This window comes from Petaurus breviceps, unplaced genomic scaffold (genome assembly GCF_028583685.1).
Source record: "Petaurus breviceps papuanus isolate PSGF00001 unplaced genomic scaffold, PetGlider_PUasm1.0 90775, whole genome shotgun sequence".
NCBI lineage: Eukaryota > Metazoa > Chordata > Mammalia > Diprotodontia > Petauridae > Petaurus > Petaurus breviceps.
In genome coordinates, this window is record NW_027187342.1 from 5,558,721 (window position 1) to 5,579,899 (window position 21,179).

Below are 21,179 nucleotides of genomic sequence, written 5' to 3' on the forward strand. Positions count from 1 at the left end.
AAATACCTGGGAGTATATCTGCCAAGATAAACCAAGGAACATAATTACAAAATACTTTGTATACAAAAAAAGTTAGATATAAATAATTGGAGAAATATTGTTCATGGGTGGGCTGATCCAATATAATAAAAATGACAATTCTGCCTAAACTGGTTTGCTTATTCAGTGCCATCCCAATTAAGCTACAAAAAAATTTTTTGAGCTAGAAAAAAATAATAATAAAATCAATATGGAAGAACAAAGAGTAAAGAACAGGGTGGTGAACCTGGGGCCTCAAGGTCTGGAGGAAACAGGTTCCCCGCCCCTCAGGACTATCAAGGAAATTAGTGAAAAAAAGTGTGAAGGAAGGATGTTTAGCAGTTCCAGATCTTAAATTGTATTATAAGGCAGCAATTGTGGAAAACTATCTGGTACTGGTTAAGAAATAGAACAGTGGATCAGTGGACTAGAGTAGTTATGCATACACAATAATTAATGACAATTAAATAAACTCATGTTTGATAAATGTAAAAATCTAAGCTTTTAAGATAAGAACTTGCTTTTTGGTAAAAAAAAAAAAAACTCTGGGAAAACTGGAAAGCAGTCTGACAGAAACTAGGTACAGACTAGTATCTTACAGCATTTACCAAGATATAGTCAAAATGGACACATGACCTATAGTGAGATACCATAAGTAAATTAGAGGAATATATTGCCTCAGGCTTATGGATGAGAAGAATTTATGAATAAATAAGAAATAGAGAACATTGTGATATTTTAAATGGATAACTTTAATTACATTAAACTTAAAGTGTTTTGTTTTATTTTGTTTTTTTACAAATAAAACCAGTGTAGCCAAGATTAGAATGAAAGCAGAAATATTTAGGAAAAAAAAATTTATAGTTGGCTTTTCAGATAAAGACCTTATACCTCAAATATATAGAGAACTAAGTCAAATTTATAAGAATATAAGTCATTCCCCAATTGATAAATGGTCAAAGATATGAACAGGCAGTTTTTAGAAGAAGAAAAAGCTATAGATAGTCATACAAAAAAAATACTCTAAATCATTATTGATTGGAGAAAGGCAAATTAAAACAATTCTGAGATCCTATCTCATGCCTATCAGATTGGTTAAAATGACAATACAGGAAAATGACAAATGTTGACCACATGTGGAAAAATTGGGACACTAATACACTATTGGTGGAGTTGTGAACTATTCCAATACTTCTGGAGAGCAATTTGGAACTATGCTCAAAGAGTCATCAAACTGAGTAAGTTTGTATCCCAAATAGTTGATAAAAAGGGAAAAGGACTTGCATGTATAAAAATATTTATAATAGCTCTCTTTGTGGTGGCAAAGAACTGTAAATTGAGGGGATGCCCATCAATTGGAAAATGGCTAAATAAATTGTGGTATTTGATTGTGATAGAATACTACAGTGCTGTAAGGAATGATGAGCAGGTTCATTTTACAAAAACATGGAAACAAATGAAATAATGAGTGAAATGAGAGAACATTTTATACAGTAATGGCAGTCTTGTTTGAAGAGTAAACTATTCTGAATAATGTGATCATTCATATCAACTGCAAAGGACTTAGAAAGAAGATGCTATCTACCTCCAGAAAAAAACTGACATATGGAGGTATGTATTGTGTGGTTCCACATGCATATATATCAATTGTTGCCCTCTCTAACATGGGATTGGGAGGGAGGGAAGGAAACAAGTTGGAGCTCAAAATGTAACAAATAAGTAAACAAATAAATAAAAGGAAAGGAATTTCAGTCCAACCTGGAATGAAGAAAAGTAATTTACTAGGGCACCCTTTGCAGGAGAGTTTGCCATAGGTCTAGATTCTTATTGACTTCTTTCAGAATTACTGACTTTAAAATATTTTGCTTTATTTCTGCACCTCAAAAGAACTCATAAACTGTGCTACTCCATTTTCTGGGAAGCCATAGCCCACATAGCCCTTTGGTTCTCTGATCTGATCACTGATTTAACATTTTGTGAAGGTCAGTCCTTTTGCTGTGCTAGTGGTTTGGGAGTCCAGAAAGTAGAACAGGGGACTACAGATTAGGACACCTTCACTTTAACCCTGGCTCCTGCATAGAACGATTATCCATGAGCAATCTCTTAAACTACTTATTTCTTATGTACTCCCTCTGTGATTCATATGCCCATTATATTTGCTCTTAAGGAACCCTGTGATACTGTGAATACCTAATTCAATTCAATAAAGCATGTAAGTACCTACAAGGCACAATACTTTGTACTCACTTAAAAAAAGTCTTTGCCTTCAAAGAGTTTATATACTAGTGGGATAAGGGAGGCTATAGGAGAAATACAACATATACAGAAATAATCATAATATAAAATCAATTAAGGAGAGGATCAGGGATCAGGGAAAGCTTCAGAGCAAAGGTAACCCCTGACCTTAAAGGAAGGTAAGATGTCTGATTCTGAGAAAAAATGAGATAGTTGGAAGAAAGATGCTAAATACATCCTTGGTGCTCGTGTTGTTTTCTTAGCAATAAGGACAAGGGCCAAGCCAAGGACAATAACCCTTGGTCATTATGGTACATTCAAATGTAGAATGAAGGGGATGTTGGACTTCCATTTCTAAATCTATCTTTTCATATAAGTGACTCTGCCATTTCTCTAATCACAGTTCTTCAGAGGGAATAGCTCCCTTAGAATGGGTATCTCTGGCAGAATGGTGTGGCCAATTGAATCTCTGACCCATATTGTGGAATGATCCCTAAGATGCAATGATTCTATCTTCCTGTAGCCACCTGCCCCACAATCAGTACTGCTGCTTGACCCTCTTATCTTCTATTCTTTCCTTCTCTTCTTTCTTCCCTTTCTACCTTATCCTGCTTTTTTATGGGCATTCATCCATTCCACATTTTATCATAGAGCGTACAGGTGTATAAGTTTGTATGCACATGCACCTGTATGCTATATGATACAATGCCCACGTACACCTTGTATCCTGCTGACACCAAAGGGACTAAAACAGGAATATAATAACTGTAATAACAGTTCTTCAAAGCATGATCTCAGAGAGCCAAGAGGCATTATGGGGACTTTTTTCTTTGATACTTTTTATATCATTTTTAGTGGTTTATTATTATTTTTTAATGTTCTAGTACCTGGAGTTCACTCTACCTGAGACGTGCCAGTGAATTGGCATCCAACTCTCTCCTGTAATACAATCCAGCCAAATACAAAAGGGGGTTCTTATTGCACCTTGTTGACTCCAGCTGAGGGTTATCACCATTTGTTACCCTTTACTCAGCTGCATTCCTTGTTCGTTACTAGGTTGACAAGAAAAAAAAAACATGCTCTTTTCTGCAGTCTCTTGGCTTCCTGACCCTGTTCTGGGCACTTATATTGTATGTGAAGCTTTTTTTCCTGCTTGATGCCTTGTTAGCACACCTCAAGCTAGTTTAACCCAGTAGGAGCCCATAGGTAACAACTTTTTTAAGAGACTGTCTCTTGGATTTATCTCCTTTTTGCTTTCTGAAGCTTCCTTTCCCAACACTACCAGCAGGTGAGTGGAAAGAAAAGATAATTAGACCATGCCCATGATCTGATCCCAAGGTTGAAGCCAAAAAACTGTGTGTCAGACACTCAGGTCTTCTGTGGTTGTGAGTTTGTGTGCCTGGACTTTAACAAGGGAACAGGGCAACCTTCTCATCAAAACTGAAGGCCCAGTTCAATAGCAAAATCATGGCACTTTCCAAATGGGCATAAGACTTTGATGTTTTAGGTTGTTTATGGCTGACAAAATACAGCTTTTTGGTTTCTAAGTGGGAAAATGTTTTTAAGAGGGTTATAAAATAGCTTAGAGTTTTCTTGGCCATCAACCAGCTATGTCAAATCAGCATTTAATGATTTAAGTGTCAATGAATTGCAAACATGTGGATTAAATTTCCCTCTAAGTACGCACTGGATGGACAATGGAAGTGGGGGAAACTGGCTGGCAAAGCATGGTCTTGGTTTCAGTAGAAATCAGGAGAAGGCTTGAAAAAGGAGGTTGCCAACATGGCCAGCCTTGAAGGCATGACTGGATTTGTCTGTGCATAGCCTGATCCAATGACTAGCACTTGCTTCTTGCCCTTCTGATGGATCATTGGGGGTGGGAGGGTAATTCTAATGTATAAAAGTTTTTAATCATGATTGCTATTACATCCAAGTTGTTGGGGGGGGGAGGAGGCGGTTATTTTTCATCTTGCTAGTAAACACAGAAACCAAAGATCTAGGAGAGAACAAAATGAATGGGTGGGATAAAAAGACTCCGTGTATATGAACTGTTGTTATCTTTTGTTATCTATGGTGTTATCTTTTTTTCTTCAAATTCTCCCTTTACCATTCCATGGACACAAGGAGAGCATGGCTATTGGAAACAATGACTGGAAAGATAGATCACATTAAAGCTAGTGCAAAATCTTTCAAATAAGTGATGTCAAAAATAAGGCATTTCCTTAGCTTCCCTAAACCAGATTACAAAGTAAAGTGAGCTAAGTGAGATAACATTCATAAAATATATGGAGTTTAGAGCTGTCCAAGCTGTTAGAAGACAGCACAACGTTTCAAAGAGTGTTAGCTACTTGTTGACAATGCATAGTTTTTGTCTATGCAGGTTCTGCTGGCATTAAATGAACAAACTGGTCATCTGGAAATATTACCCACAGGCTAAGAGCAATGACCTATATTTATCATTCTGAAACCACCCCAGATGTTCATTTTATGGAGGGTTAGCTGTGCCTAAACATATCTTGGCCACTCACTTCAGTTAAAGGATGGCTCAGAAATATTTTCACTACAGATGTATAGCATACTCAAATTAAAATGAGCCTGTTTTCATATAATTAAAACCTCTTGTTTTAGAAATCAGGTAACTAAGGCTGAGAGAGGTTAAATAACTTAGTCACATGGGAAAACTGACTTGTTGGAATGCAGTGAGCAGTTACTACTAGGCTATATTTCTCACTAGAGTTTCATTTGACTTTCAGTGGTAAAGTATGGTCAAAGGATGGTTTAGCATCGGACAGTAAATATGTGTGGTCTGATGATAATTTTGCAGTTTACTTTCTATTTATCTTCATTGATTTTTTTTGTATTGGTATTTACTATTTTGGTGCTTTAATACAAATAAGGGGTACAGTGGATAGAGCACTGAGGTTGAAGTCAGAAAGCTCTGAGTTCAAGTCCCACCTCACCTCAGACATTTATTAGCTGGGTGACCCTGAGCATGTCATTTAATCTCTGCCTGGCTTAGTTTCCTCAAATGTAAAATGGAGATAATGATAGCACCTGCCTTCCAAGGTTGCTGTGAGGATCAAATGAGATAACATTTGTACTTAGCACAGTGTCTGGAACAAAGTAGGTGCTTAATAAATGCTCCTTCCCTTCCCTTCTCTCTACACCCAAAACCAGTATCTTTCCCTGTGATGCTCAGATTAAGGAGAGGGACAATTCAACCCAACTCAGTTCAATAAACACGTGCCTGCTATGAGCAAGGCACTGTACTAGGCCTTGGGATTACAAAGATAATGGAAAAAGGCCCTGCCCTCAAGGAGCATACACTTCATAGGGAAGAAACTATACAAACATTTATAAATACAAAGTAATTTCCCAGGATGGGGGGTGAGGGTGAGGTAGGGGGGTGAGAAGAACACTAGCAACTGATAGTTGCTCCCCTCTTCCCCCCCCTTTCCCTTTCCCTCCTTTCCCTTTCTGTTCCTTTCCCTCCTCTTCCCTTCCCTTCTTCTCTTATTGACCCCTATTAAAACATAAACTCCTCATTAGTGACTATTTCATTTACTGTTTTTCAATTCCCAGCAACTATCACAGTACCTTCAATTAATAAATGTGTGAATTGATTAATGATAGAAGAATCTCCAGTGTTCACATACTAGAAATGACAGGCTTAAAATATTTGCCTTCTCTCCTTCCTATGCATGATACTCTCCCTGTCTGGAATATACTCAGTCCTTATTTCTACCTTTAGAATCCCTAGCTTCCTTAGAAGTGTAACTGAGACACTACCTCTTACATAAGATCCGTAAATCATTTCTGCTCCCCTTTCCCACACCCCCGCTCTTAGCCCTACCTTCCTTTTAAAATTAGTTTAGATTTCTTTGTGTTTTATATTTACTCACTCATCATACTATTAGTTATGATATTAATTATACCATTAGTTGCTAATGTTCTTCCCATTCCTCTACCCCCCATCCTGGGAAATTGCTTTGTATTTATGTGTTTGTATAATTTCTTCCCTCTGAAATGTATGCTCCTTGAGGGCAGGACTCTTTCATTATTATCTTTCTATCCCCAAGTCCTAGCACAGTGCCCTGCTCTTAGGAGGCATTGAATTGCTTATTGAGCTGAGTTGGATTGAATTGTCCTTTTCTTTAATCTGAGCATCAGAGGGAAAGAGATTGATGTCATTGGTAGAGGCCTCATACCTTTTACCTACCTGTGTCAAACCCCACTTCTTTCTGAGTTTCCTTACTCACTTCACCTTGTTCTCACATTAGGGGCTCTAAATTCCCAGAGGTAGGCCACACTACTACACAGTTACATTGGATAAGTGATTTTTTTTTTTTTATTAATTGAGGTAGATTGAATTATCCTCCTTGATCTGAGAAAAGAAAGAAAATGGTAATCCATCCATGAAGCCCAGAAAGAAGTTAAGATTTCCTGTTCTGAAAATGGAAGTCATTGACCACAAGGAAGCAATGGCATCTAATGCATCTTTGTTCCTTAAAGGAGAAATATTTTTTCAGAGAATTTGTCACCATGTTTCAGTGTTAACACTAAAGGTCTGTTGTGGGTAGTTCTTTACTGATGATAGCTGATGCTATTCCTCAAAATTATTTTCTTTCAGTAAGCCCAGTATATTTTATATCTTACATATATATACATATATATATACATATATATACATATATATATATATATATATATATATATAATTTATATCCTCTTTAGAGTAGCACACACAGCAAAAACTCAGCAATCTGGGTTGGCTGTGTCATACCCACAACCTTTTCTGTATGTTGACATGCAGAGCAGATCAATTTGTCTTAGGGTAGCAGTTGGAAAGATTCTCAGGACTATTTTGCCTTTCTGTATAGACACAATTAAAGTGTAGTCAAGCAAACATCTTCAGCTTCATTTAAGAATGTATCCAGTTGGCAAAGAATTGTAAATTGAGGGGATGCCCACCAATTGGGAATGATCGAACAAGTTGTGGTATATGAATGTAATGAAATACTATTGTTCCATAATAAATGGTGAGCAGGAGAATTTCTGAAAAACCTGAAAAGACTTACATGAACTGATGCTGAATGAAGTGAGTAGAACCAGGAGAACAGTGTATACAGTAATAGTAACACTGTGTGATGACCAACTTTGAGAGACTTAACTCTTCTCAGAAGTGCAGTGATCTAAGACAATTCCAAAAGACCCATGATGGAAAATGCTGTCCACATCCAGAACTATGAAGTCTGAATACAGATTGAAGCAGACTATTTTCTTTATTTTTCTTTCTTGTGATTTTCCCCTTTTGTTCTGATCCTTCTTTCACAACATGACTAATGTGGAAATATAGTTTGTTTGTTTTTTTTTTTTAAAGAATGTATCCAGTGCTATTAATTCCAGCAAGGAATAATGTAAAGATCATGCAATCAAAAAGGCTAGGTTCAGATTGACAGAATCTTTTTTTTCAAATCCTGACTCTACCACTTACTAGCTATATGACCTTGGACAAGTCACCTAATCCTTTTGTGTCTTCACTTCCTTATCTATAAAATGAGGATTATAATAATTATTGTACCTAAAACACAGAACAATGCGGGGGAAGACAGATAGATAGTCCTTAGAGAACTATTAATATAAGTGTGAGCTTTTATTGGAATTGGAGTAGTGCTGGAAATGGTACTGGATTAAAATTGAGAAGATTGGATTCCAAGCCTGTGTCCTCTGCCTCAGTTTCTTCATTTGTAAATAGATACCATAATATAGCCATGTCCCAAATAGTGGGGATAATGAACCCTGTGAAGTGGTTGCACTCATTTGAATTCACACCATTTAAAGTTATAATTATGTAAAATATGGTAATTGGTTCCAGCCCAATGAAAATATACAGTGGGAATTAGAATAATCCAATCGCTTAATGAGATTCAATTTTTTTACTACCTGGTATTTTTACAACCTAATTCTTAGGGTTGTTGTGATGATCAAATGATATAATGTATATAAAGTATTTGTTTTGTAAATATCTGGTATTATTATTATTATTACTAATAGTACAATATAGAAATTCGCATTTCTTTCCACTTTTGTTACCTCTTGTCTTAAAAGTTCTTTTGGAACTCCTGCACAGCAAAAAGATTCTAACCTACTTCCCATTCTGCCCCAAGGAGACCTTTTTGGGGAAGTCAGTATTGCAAACCTACCCAAAGTATCATAAGATTTAGACCTTAGAGGCCATCTAGTCCAGTCTCCTTGTCATGCCCCAGCTCTTCATCTTGGAAGCTCACTCTAGATCTGGAGTTCACATCTCAGAAATTTTCTCTGCCCCTGTGACCTCTCCTGTTGATTGGACACTTCTTTGATTTAAGAAACCTCCAACCCTTCATTTAAGAAGGATGATAAAGTCAGACCTATCTCATTACTCTCTGGGTTGAACTCCAGAGTCTCCCTAACTTTCCCTACCATAGTTCCATTCTTCTCCACACTCCACTTTCAACTTCCTTTTGCTGTGTTGTCTTCCTCCATTGGAATGTAAGTTCTTTGAGGGCAGAGATTCTATTTCTGCTTATATTTGTATTCCCACCACCTAGCGCAGTTCTTGGCACATAGTAAAGGTTTCATAAATGCTTGGTTGACAATGAATAAAAAGCACCAAGCCAGAATTTGAATCTAGGTCATCTAGTCCTGAATATAGCTCTCTTTCTGTTCTATCACACTGTATTTTCCCTATCAAAGCTTTAGAAATGAAAAGGACTTTAGAACTATCTAACTGAATGCCTTCATTTTAAAGATAAGGAAATTGAGACCCAGCAAAGTTAAAAGATCCAAGTTCACATAAAAAGCCTCAGAGCTAAGATTTGAACCTAAGGCTTCTGATTCCTCATCCAGTGTTCTTTCCTTTACAACATACTAATTTTTCCTATGACCTCCAGGATTAAATATAAAATCTTCTGCTTGGCATTCATAACTTGCCCTCCCTAGTTGTCCAGTTCTCTCTTACTTTACTCCCTCCCTTCCCACAGACATACAATTTGGTGACCCAGGTCTCTGAGCTGCTCCTCAAACAAAACACTCCATCTCCCAACTCCCAGCATTTTCAGTGGCTTTCCTGAAACTCTCTCCCTCCTCATCTCTACCACCTAGCTTCCATGGCTTCCTTTAAGTCCCAGATAATAACCCACCTACTACAAGAAAGCTTTACCAGTCCCTCTTAATTCTAATACCTTTCCTCTGTTGATTATTTTTAGGTTATCAAGTATACAGCCTGAGCCATCTCTAATCATCCCGATCTATATCTGGCCATTGGACCTAGATGGTTCTGGTTCTCAGGAGAGAGTGAGGCTGTTGACTTTGCACAGCCCTCCCTCACTTAAATCCAATTCACTTGCATGTCATGGCACCATCTCCCTGACGTCATGGTCCTCTTTGAGAACGAAGGGCCAACAACAAGTGGTTTGCAAGTTCTCTCTCCCATTAGACTATGAGCTCCTTGAGAGCCAAGATTGGCTTTCTTCATTTAACATAGTCCCTAAGTTCAATTTAACTTAATCAATATTTACTGTCTGAATAATTCTCCAGGTATCACAGATTCTGATTCTGAGGCTCTAGGGAAAAATTTCAGGAAGACTTTTAAAAGTTGCCAAACAGTTGCTAACCAAAAAGTCTACCAGAAGGCTAAGCAGGACAGGCAGATTTAGGCTTGATGTAAGGAAAAATTTCTAATTGCTAGATCTCTCCAAAAGTGGAATGGATAACATGAGGAGACAGTGACCTTGCTTTACAAGTTCTTCAAGAAAATACTGGACAGCCACTGAGGTATTCCATTCAGGTAAAACATTTAGCTTGGTGAACTTGGCAGTCCTTTTAATTCTGAGGATATATGATTCTATGTCTTATGCCTTTGTCTCTCTCTGCAGTACAAGTCTTGCTTTGGCTAGAGGAATAGAAATCTCCAAAAAAAGAAGATTTCACCTACTTTGCTCAAAATATTTCAATTAGGACAAGCTAAAGATATAAGTCAGCTGTTTGGTGGTAAGGCCATGGGCATAGAAATGTGGATATTGGCTTACTAAGACTGAATTTAGACTTTTTTTTTAAATCTCATTTTGCTTTATGAGTCATAAGCTACAGTTGTTCCTGCGCTTGCTGCTTTTCTCCCTGGTGTTCCCTGACTCACACAAATAATTAAGGTTCTCTCTTTTTTGTTTTTACCCTAACAGCTCATACACTGTTCACACCACTAATTTGTTATTCAAGCGAATGGTTTGTGTAGGTGTCTTAGGACCATTTTTAGTGATTCAGATAATGATGATAATGTTGGTTACACTTTTACTTGGTCCTTACTCATGTTCTTCTCCTGCAACTAAAATTTCCCATGTTTGATCTTAGTCCCAAATTAGTGTTATCATAGTGTTTTCACAGCTTCAGTCTTTTTCTTTTTTACAAGAATTATAAAAAGAAAGAAAACAGAAAAGAAGCTGGCAAGACAATGATCTGTAAATGCTATGACTCCTCCAAGTGTTTAGCTCTTGTTTAGAAGTCCTCTTGGGCAATCTTGGAAAACAAATGAAAAAATAATGAAGTTGTAAGAGATTAAGAATTGCTTTTGTGTTTGTGGCCTTTCCTTGTCTTGCAATGTGGCATTTTTTGCAGATTTAGGCAGGTTGGGCAGATTTCCATCATCTAAAACTCTCACTGTATTATCTAGGAGGAAAATTATCCCTATTTAACTACTTCCATGTCTAAAATGTTTTATAAACATATGGGGGCAAGATTTAGCCTAAGGTATTCTTTGCAGGTAATTATGCAAGATTGGTCTTTAATATCACTGTTTTGGAAGTGGCATAGATGTGGTTCAAAGCTACTATTTCGCTGTGGTGATGAAGACATTTTTGTGGCAGTTTCTTTTAAAGAGACTCGCCCATTATTTTACAAAACTTGAAAACACATCTGGAAATCTACAGCAATATATTCAAGTGAATGAACATTTCATATCCAGGACCTGTTTCTTTACCTCATGTTCTGTGCAATAAGGAATTTGTGAATAACATGAAGAATATTTGTATAACACAGAGACTAGTCAGAAAGACTCAATTGTCTACCCAATGCAAAAACACCTGGATGAAATGTGAATACATCAGTCCAAGCAATTATTTGGCATCATGGAATGGAATGTAAAAGAATTTATTAAGTGCTTTCCACGTGGAAAGCACTGTGCTAAGCTCTGGGGATACAAACAGAAAATTTAGACAATCCCTACTCTCAAGGAGCTCACATTCTAACTGGGAGAGACAACACAAGAAAGAAGTTTTTATATATACACACAAAATACACTTATGCATACACATACACTTAAGCACACACACACACATACATACACATTGCCAGAATCATACAACTACACCCAAAGATCATTTTGCTGAATCTAATCTTTGTCTTAAATTAACACAAAAATTCACAAATATTTCAGCTGAATGACACAGTGTAGTACACTAGGGAAAACACCCACTGAGGACTCAGGAAATCTGAGTTTTAGTCCCAAATCTGCTGCTAACTAGCTAGCTAGGTGATCTTGGGCATATCATTCAGTCTCTCTAGTCCTTAATTTTTTTTATCTCACTTCTCATTCTGTTCGAGCAGATTCTTGTTTATATGTGTGGTAACCCCAAAATGTCTAAGCCAAATGCTGTTGTAATGCCTCATAATAAAAAAAAGACTCCTATCTTTGGAAAAATCTAACTGTACCTTTTAGTTTCAAATATTCTTGTATATACCTAGTACCCAGGGCATTCCTCACATGTGCACCCCCCCCCCCAAAGCTACTCCAGGTCCAAGACACTCTATGGGTTAATACTCATATCTCTTCACAAAATGTGCCACAAGACTCATTATTTTAGATAAGATGTTTAATAAAGAAATATAAGGAAATGACAACATCTCCTCATGCCCACACTAGCACTGAGAATGGCATATGACTTGGGAAAACACAAGGGAAGCAGATATATAGGGTATGAGTATGATCACAGAAAATGTATGAGGAGAAAGAGGTAAACAACCTGTGTCCCTGGGCACATAGGTGGAGATCATATGCGTATGGGACACATATAGACAGAGCACACATAAGCCAGGATAATTCACATATCTAACACTGTAGGGCAACAGGTGTCCTCTGGCAAAGATGACATTTTGCTCTGTGCTGCTCTTTGTTGGTCATCACATCTCTGCTGTCCAATGGGTGCCATCATTTCTTACAAGCACATTACTTCTGCTTGTTTCATGGGTGTCAAGTATCTCTTTGCTAATATTTTCTAGGTTTCATCTCTTCAGTAACATCTTCTAGGCTCTTGACTATCATTTGCTAAGTACAATTAGAAAACCTCTCCATAACAAGGGCTAACTAACAGTTCTTTAGGTCATATCCAAAACTATGAATCACCACAACTAGCTAAAGTTAGCTGACAAAAGTCATTCAGAATATCCTGAAATTACATCCAACAAAATGATCTTTGGGTGTAGGTAAATGATTCTGGTAATGTGTGTGTGTGTGTGTGTGTGTGTGCTCATGCATAAGTGTGTGTGTATGAAAGCTTCTCTCTTGTGTTTCATTCTGTTTCAATGTCTATGACCCCATACAACTTGTTTAGAGTTCAAAAATTCTTTGTAACTCCCCATGTAACCCCTGATAGATTCTGTATCCACAAAAATCTATTTCAGAGATTATGGGGGGGAAGTCTGAGTTTATGATTCTAAGAAGAAAGTGAGACAGGTGGGTTAGCTAGGTGGCACAATGAATAGAGGACTGGCCTTGGAGTCAGGAGGACCTGAGTTCAAATCCAGCCTCAGACACTTAACACAAAACTAGCCGTGTGACCTTGGGCAAGTCACTTAACCCCAAATGCCCTACCTTCCCCTCTCCAAAAAGAAAAAAAAGAAAGTAAGACAGATCAAGTCAAAGAGCACCTACTATGTCAGTTCCTTTGCTAAGCTCCAGGAATACAAATATAAGCAAAAAGAAAGATCCTTCTTTCCCTCAAGGAGCTTGTATTCTAATGGAGGGAGACACATAATAAGAAGCTGATAAGAGTATGGAGGGACAAGGTGGCATGGTGGACAAGCATGTTTAGAGAATCAAGAATAGAGCTCAAAGACAAATCAAAGGAAAGGGCTTCAGGGGCAGCGTTATCCTCTGGGGTGAGGAGGTTACTATGTCATGGTGGAGAATGAAACCTTGAGAATGAGGAGTGGAGTCCAAGAGGAGCAGCTGGCACAAGGCAAAGTAAAGATGTGAAATACCTTCTGACGCCAAATCCACCAATTCCACAGATGACCGGGTGGTTAGCCTATGTTTTAGAATATTAAGTAGAAGTGAATTGGCTGTTAGTCTTAGTTACTTATTTAAGGGACTCAAAACCTTCATCTACATGTTTGTCTTTGTATGGAAGCTAAATGTCTTCCACCACAATTTAACTACTTTTTCTATAGTGTGATCCTCAGTGGAAAAAGGCCTGGTTTCTGTGTAGAAAATCTTTAGCTTTGGGGCAGCTAGGTGGTGCAGTGAATAGAGCACCAGCTCTGGAGTCAGGAGGACCTGAGTTCAAATCCAGCCTCAGACACTTAACACTTAACTAGCCACGTGACCTTGGGCAAGTCACTTAACCCCAACTGCCCTCCAAAAAGCAAAAAAAGAAAAAAAGAAAATCTTTAGCTTTTTAGACAATGGTCCTGGGTTCAAATCCCAGCTATGTTGCATGCTACTTGTATGGCTTTGGATAAATTACTTAAACTCCTTAGGCCAATTTTTCCTCATCCATAAAATGAAGCTGCTAGACTAGATTATTTTTAAGATCCTTTCAGTTCTAAATCCTACAGTCAAACTTCAAGGAATGAATTCTTAACTCACCAACACTTCTATAGTAAGTGATCCAAAGACTAATAATATGAATGAATTGCAAACTGCTGGGTAATGTGTTCATGCAGGCGTGTGATACAGTCTAGCTTGGGTCATTCCCTTGGTTTCAGTATAAATGCCCATGAAAATCAAAAGCTGTCCATATTCCATTCCTTCCTTCTCAAATTCTAGCCATCCTTTAACACTCATCCCAGGTTCCAACTGCTTTATGAAAATTTTCTCAGCTAATCCATCCCACTCTGATCTGACCATTCTCCGACCTTTTACTGCAATATACCGTCTGTACCACAATTTCAGTTTCCCTATAACACTGACAACTAATGTATCACACTCAACATATTCCTGACTATCTTCTGGAAACTTCAGCATCCCTGCACAAGTTTCCATGAAACAATCTCAATGTAATAATATATTTTCTGTCTAAAATATGAAATATGTATTATCAAAATACTTATTTTGTGTCTATGAATTGGGGAGATATAAATATCAGCTTACTTCATTATTATTTTCTATTTGTCTTTCAGATTTCTCTTATCCCCCATTGTTGCAAGGATATTCCATACTCCCATTCCCTAAGACCAGCATTTAGAGGTTCTATCATCATCATCATCATCATCATCACCATCATCAATCATCAATCATCAATCATCATCATCATCATCATTTCAAGCTCAGAAGTGTCCTATGACCAAATTTGGAAAATGCTACTTTTAGCATAGTCCTCTGGTGGACCTCCTTCTGCTCAATTTTGCATATTTTTCAAAATACTTCATTGCTGCTCTTTTTCTTCTTATTCCCCCCCCCCCATGAGTGTCACTACCTATCAACCCATGACCTACCCAGAAGGACTTACTTGTACCAAATGAAGTCAAGCAAAACAAATCCCCACATTAGTAATGTATGAAAATGTCTAATATTGATCTCTAAGAAATGATCACTCTGCTAATAGGGAAAAACCATGTTTCTTCAGTAGTTTCTGAACTTATGATTGGCCATTGAGTTCTTAAGTTTTTCAATACTGTGTTCCTTTACATTATTGCATTTTTAATATAAATTTTGCTCCTACTCCATTAATTCCTTGAATTTTTTTTTCACCAATTGATTGGTAATCTGCAAACATTTTTAAAGAACAAGGCACTTTATTTGACAGAGGATAGAAATTCAGAGTAAAACAAGCCCAACTCACAAGGAGAATACTTTTTAAAAATTCATTTATTTATTTTAAGTTGACAGCAGTCAGTTCCATAAGCTTTTGAGTTCCAAATTTTCTCTCCCTCTCTGCCCTTTCCTCTCCCCCATCCCCAAGACAGCATGCAACCCTATATAGGCTCTTCATATACATTCACATTAGTCATGTTGCAAAGAAGAATTAGAACCAATAGAATGAACTACAAGGAAAAACAAACAAAACAAAAAAGAGAGAGTCAATAGTGTGCTTGATCTGCATTCAGACTCCATAATTCTTTCTCTGGATGTGGATGGCATTTCCCATCATGAGTCTTTTGGAGTTAACTTAGAACCTTGCATTGCTGAGAAGAGCCAAGTCTATCCAAGCTAGTCATCACACAATGTGGCTGTAACTATGCACAATGTTCTCCTGGTTCTGCTTCCCTCACTCAGCATAAGTTCATACAAGTTTTTCCAGGTTTTTCTGAAGTCTGCCTTATAGCACAATAATAACATCATTTCTTATAGCACAATAATATTCCATTATACTCATATGCCACAGCTTTGTTTGACCATACCCCAATTGATGGGCATCCCCTCCATTTCCAATTCTTTAGCCAACACAAAAAGAACTGCTATAACTATTTTTGTATATGTGGGTCCTTTTCCCATTTTTATGATCTTTTTGGGATACAAACCTAGAAGTGTTATTGCTGGGTCAAAGGGTATGCACATTTTTATAGCCCTTTGGGCATAGTTCCAAATTGCTCTCCAAAATGATTGGATCAGTTCACAACTCCACCAACAATGCATTGGCATTCCAATTTTCCCCCATCTTCTCTGGCATTTATCATTTTCCTATCTTGTCATGTTAGCCAGTATGACAGGTATGATGTGGTATCTCAGATTGTTTTGATTTGCATTTCTCTAATCAACAGTGATTTAGAGCATTTTTTCATATGACTATAGATATCTTTGATTTCTTCACCTGAAAACTGCCTGTTCATATCATTTGACCATTTTTCAGTTGGGGAATGACTTATATTCTTATAAATTTGACTTAGTTCTCTATATATTTTAGAAATGAGGCCTTTATCAGAGACACTAGTTGTAAAAATTCTTTCCCAGTTTTCTGCTTCCCTCCTAATCTCAGTTGCATTGGTTTTGTTTGTACAAAAACTTTTCAATTTAATGTAATCAAAATTACCCATTTTGCATTTCATAATGTTTTCTTTTTCTCTTGTTTGATCATAAATTCTTCCCTTCTCTATAAATCTGACAGGTAAACTATTCCTTGCTCTCCCAGATTGCTTATAGTATCAGCCCTTATATCTAAATCATGAACTCATTTTGACAGGAGCATACTTTTAAGCGGAAAAGATAATAAGTACATGTATAACAATATACAGAAAAATACGTAAAGAGAATAAAAGCAAACCACTTAAACGCAAGGTAGTTTGGGAGAGAGGGCACTAGCCCTTGTGCGGTGGGAGGTAAGGAAAGGCTTCATCTAACATCCTTTGAATCCTGTCCTGTTATCACCAAGAGAATAAGAAACCAACTAAGTCACTTCCTGTATTTTAGCACTTGAAAAGACATAAGGAAGCATCAGTAACTATGTTTATCCACTTAATTTGAGGGGTTAAGCTAAGTGTCTAGAAAACTTTGGAATAGCTGACCGTGACTTTTTGTTTAGGATATATCTATATCTATATATACATAAAGGTATATATCTATGCATACAGTCAGGCAGGAAGGTTAGATATCCATACATGATTATATGTATGTTTGTATGTATGTATATACGTATTTGCATTTCCGATGTGTGTGGGCACATATATATTCTCTCTCTGACTTCCTTTCATCTACCTCTTAATTAGTCTTTCTTTGGTCAATATAATCCTTTCAGTCTTACAGACATGTGGAGGAATCAAATTCTACCCCGATGTTAGTTCACAGGATCATAAATTTAAAACTAGAGGGGGCTTTCTCATTTTACAGATAAGGAAATGAGGAACATAACAATTAAGAAACTTGTGTATGTTCATACCACTAGTAAGTATCTGAGGCAGGATTTAAACTCATCTTCAAATTTATTGCTCTATATAGCATATAATCTAAGTTCTGAAGTTAGTAGTCAAAGCAAAATCATTATACAAAGTTTTTAGTCAAATATTTTTGCCAAATCCTTTCCCATACTACCACTGTAATTCAATCATATTCTTATGACTTCAAATCATTTCCATTTGAAACCCCAACTTATGAAGATGTCATCAGCCCAATATCATATTTTTTGCTTTTCCAGAACCATTTCCACTGAATTCTAGGGAGTACTAATTTCTCTTTTATCAGTCTCACAGCTTCTATTGTCTTCTATGATTTTCCTATTTAAAAAAAAAAACCAAACCTATTCTCACATCCCCCACTTTTTTCCCCACTTCCTGATGCTCCAGAGGTGATCAGATCCAAAGAGGAAGCAAATGCCTTAAAAGTGACTTCCTATAAGTATCAGATTTCCACCTCCCCACCCTTCCATTCCACTGAAATTTGACAGAAGTTGGATTAAATGTATTTAATAGTAAAAACACTTTAAGATATTTCAGATGAAAAACCATCAGATGAGTGCTTCCCAATCTTCTTCTGCCAAGGACCTCTCCCTCTTTTTGTCTCACTACCACCACTTCCTCCTCCACCTTGAGATGCTGGTCTGACTTTCATAGACTTTTCCTAGTCATCTATCCACTTATTTATCTAATCAATTAACATGGATTTGCAGATGACCTATGTTTGTTTTTAATCCTCTGTTCCCATTCCTTTAACATCTTTTGAACATTATTTCTTTACCTTCACGATTTTTCTAGGATCCCATTCTTCCCCTAACACCCTCCCTTCCTCCCAAAGTAACTGTCTACCCACCCTATGCCTTTTTGCACAAGGCTGTCCTTTATATCTTGATTTTAAATTATATTGAGTTAATGTAGTCACTGAATTGTACCATTATGGTCCAATGTTGTATTCACAGATGAGATGAGGTAGGCATCCTATCCCCTTCCACACCTGCCCAAAATGTAAAGAAACTTTCTATAGCTAATAACTGGAGTCAGTCCATAGTTGTAGTAAACCCCACAGGGGGAAAAAAAGTAAGGGTTATAAAAATACAGGATTTTTCTAACTCTTAAATAAAAAAGTTCTCCAGGCTGACTATTAAGATTTCTTAGTCCTTTTCTCTTTTAGCTAAGTAATACCAGTGCTAGACAAATTTGAAAATGTTTCCAACGGACCATTGATAAGCTCCATATATCATTTTCCTGTATTCTTCTGACCTTATACTACCATGGTATAATAATGGCATTTGTTCCAGAATTAAATTTTTCTGAGGTTTTTGATGAACCTCATTTATGTTAATGCCTTCCTTTGGTTCATTAGCTTCTATTTACCCTATATCTATATATTTCATTTGTACATTGCTGTTTTTGTGTTGTCTCCTCCACTAGACTGTGAGCACCTTGAGAGCAGGAACTTTTGCCTTTCTTTGTCTCTAGTGCTTAGTGCCTGGGACTTAAGAAATGTGTATTGACTGATCGTTAATGAAATTCTTCCATCAGTCAGTCACGGGGATCTTAAAGTTTCTCTGGACACCAGTTGTATAGTGCAGCACAACCACGGAAGAAACAGAAAAAACAATCAAATAGGGATTCTGGTGGAATGCAAGTTCTATAATGATAGAAATAGAATGGAATGGCAGGTAAGAAAAACAAGAAATCTTAAGCTTCAATAAGAGAAATATAATGGAGGGTGGGGTGGGGGTGGGCCGTGGCTAGCTGGCCCAGTGAATAGAGCACCAGCCCTGGAGTCAGGATGACCCTAGTTCAAATCCGGCCTCAGACACTTAACACTCATGTGACCTTGAGCCAGTCACTTAACCCCAATTACCCTGCCTTCCCCCTTCCAAAAAGAAAAAAAAACCTTTTACAAAGAGAGATATAATGTTCAGTATCAGGGACTAAATAGCTCTGTTGGGCTCTGTACTGGTCAGACCACACTGGAAGTATTTTATTTAGTTCTGGGTACCACATTGTGGGAAAAATATTGATAACATGAGAACAGTTCAGAGGGCCTTGAGGCCATGGCAAATGAAGATGGGTTGAGACTATTGGGGATAACTCTTGGGGTGGAGGGGAGGGATATGATAGCTGTCTGCAAGTATTTAAAGGGCCATTTCATGGAAGAAAAAAAATACAGTTACACCTTTCATATTGCAGGAGTTAGGGGTGTTTTGTCCTTGCAATCTGGAAAATCCACTTAAAATTTTTTGGCCCTCCCTTCATGCCAGAGAAAAAGTCTGAATTATTATGGTATTAAAACATAAAATGTTGATATTATTCAATACAATACATATATTCTATGTATTTGTGAGAGTCTAAACATTTTCTGTGTCATCCATTGGCCTTCGTGGATCACCTGCAGCTTCTAGGAAACTTTCCCAAAATTCCCATTTAATTTCTTATGCTGACTTTTAATATATCAAAACCACATTGGGTAAAGTTCTTATGGGAAAGGAATAGTGGTAGACTCCTTGGTCCCAGAGGATAGAACTTGCAAAAATCGGTGCAAGATACAAAGTCTTAAATTTAGTTTATTCTAAGGGTAACTCTTAGAGCTATCCGAAAGTACAGTGGGTTATTTCAGCAGTTTAGTGGATTCTGGATAGAGGTCACCAGGCAGAGGTAGGCCAATCATCTGCTGGGTATGTTGTAAAACAGAATTCTTACTAAGGTATGAGTTGAATTAATGGCCTCTGAGGTCCATTCCAAACACTGAAATTCCATGATTCTTTGAAATTATAGTAAAATGCTGGGTCTAGAGTCAGGAAGATTCATCTTTATGAGTACAAATCTGGCCTCAGATATTTACTAACTGTGTGACTCTGGGCAAGTCACCTTACATGTTTGCCTTAGTTTTTCCAATTCTATAAAATGATCCGGATCAAGTCTGGTTTCAGACACTTAACACACACACACACACACACACATGCACTAGCTGTGTGACCTTGGGAGAGTCACTTAACCCTAATTGCCCTCCAAAGAAAAAAAAGCAAAAGCAAAAAACAAAAAAGAAAAAGTGACTTGCCCAAGGATCCCAGATGAAGTCACAAAGAGTCAGACATAACCAAAAAAATGATTGAAAAATAAAAGAAAATAAAAGCAAAGAAAGCAACTGGTAATTAAATGACAAAGTAAAAGTCAATTGGTATTTATTGATAACAGTGCCACCCCCTTACTTCCTTGAAGTTCTTTTGTGTAGTCCACGCATAAAGGTTTCATTTCCAGCTTCTTTAATAACCAGGGTATGCTTCCTACCCTTTTTAATCCCTATAAGAGGGAGAAGATAAAAATTGTGTTTTGTTCATTGGAGGTCATGTGTTGCAGGATCAGAAAATCAGAAAAGGCACCTATTTTATTCTTAGTAACATGGGAATTTAATTCCAAAATATTGCTAAATGACTTTGTAAAGTCATTTTTGAGAAGAAGAGGATCCTACTTCCTTGGAATAGTAGAAGTATAATTTAGAGCTGAGAAGCGCTGTGGGATAGTGGAGAAAGAATTACCCTAGGAAACAAGAAAATGTAGCTTTAAGGCCTTTTTCCAACAAATAACTCTTTGGCTGACCATGGGCAAGGCATTTAATTTCTCATTGGCACCATGTAAGTATTTCAGACTATAAATTGCAAACTAGTTGCTAATTTACATTGTTTTCCACACCAAGAGTTGCTTATGCTGACCTGCTTACACAGGTGTAGACATGAGAGAGAGAGAGAGAGAGAGAGAGAGAGAGAGAGAGAGAGAGAGAG

General features: G+C 37.2%; 1 long non-coding RNA gene across 2 annotated transcripts in view; it reads left to right on the top strand.

Annotated features, from left to right (window-relative positions):
- Window positions 1–15,190, top strand: part of LOC138146933 (uncharacterized) — a 164,354-nt gene extending 149,164 nt beyond the window's left edge. For both annotated transcript variants that reach the window (XR_011164649.1, XR_011164648.1), the window contains one exon: window positions 14,686–15,190. This is a non-coding gene — a long non-coding RNA (uncharacterized lncRNA). The remainder of the gene's footprint in view (window positions 1–14,685) is intronic.
- The last annotated feature ends 5,989 nt before the right edge of the window (window positions 15,191–21,179 follow it).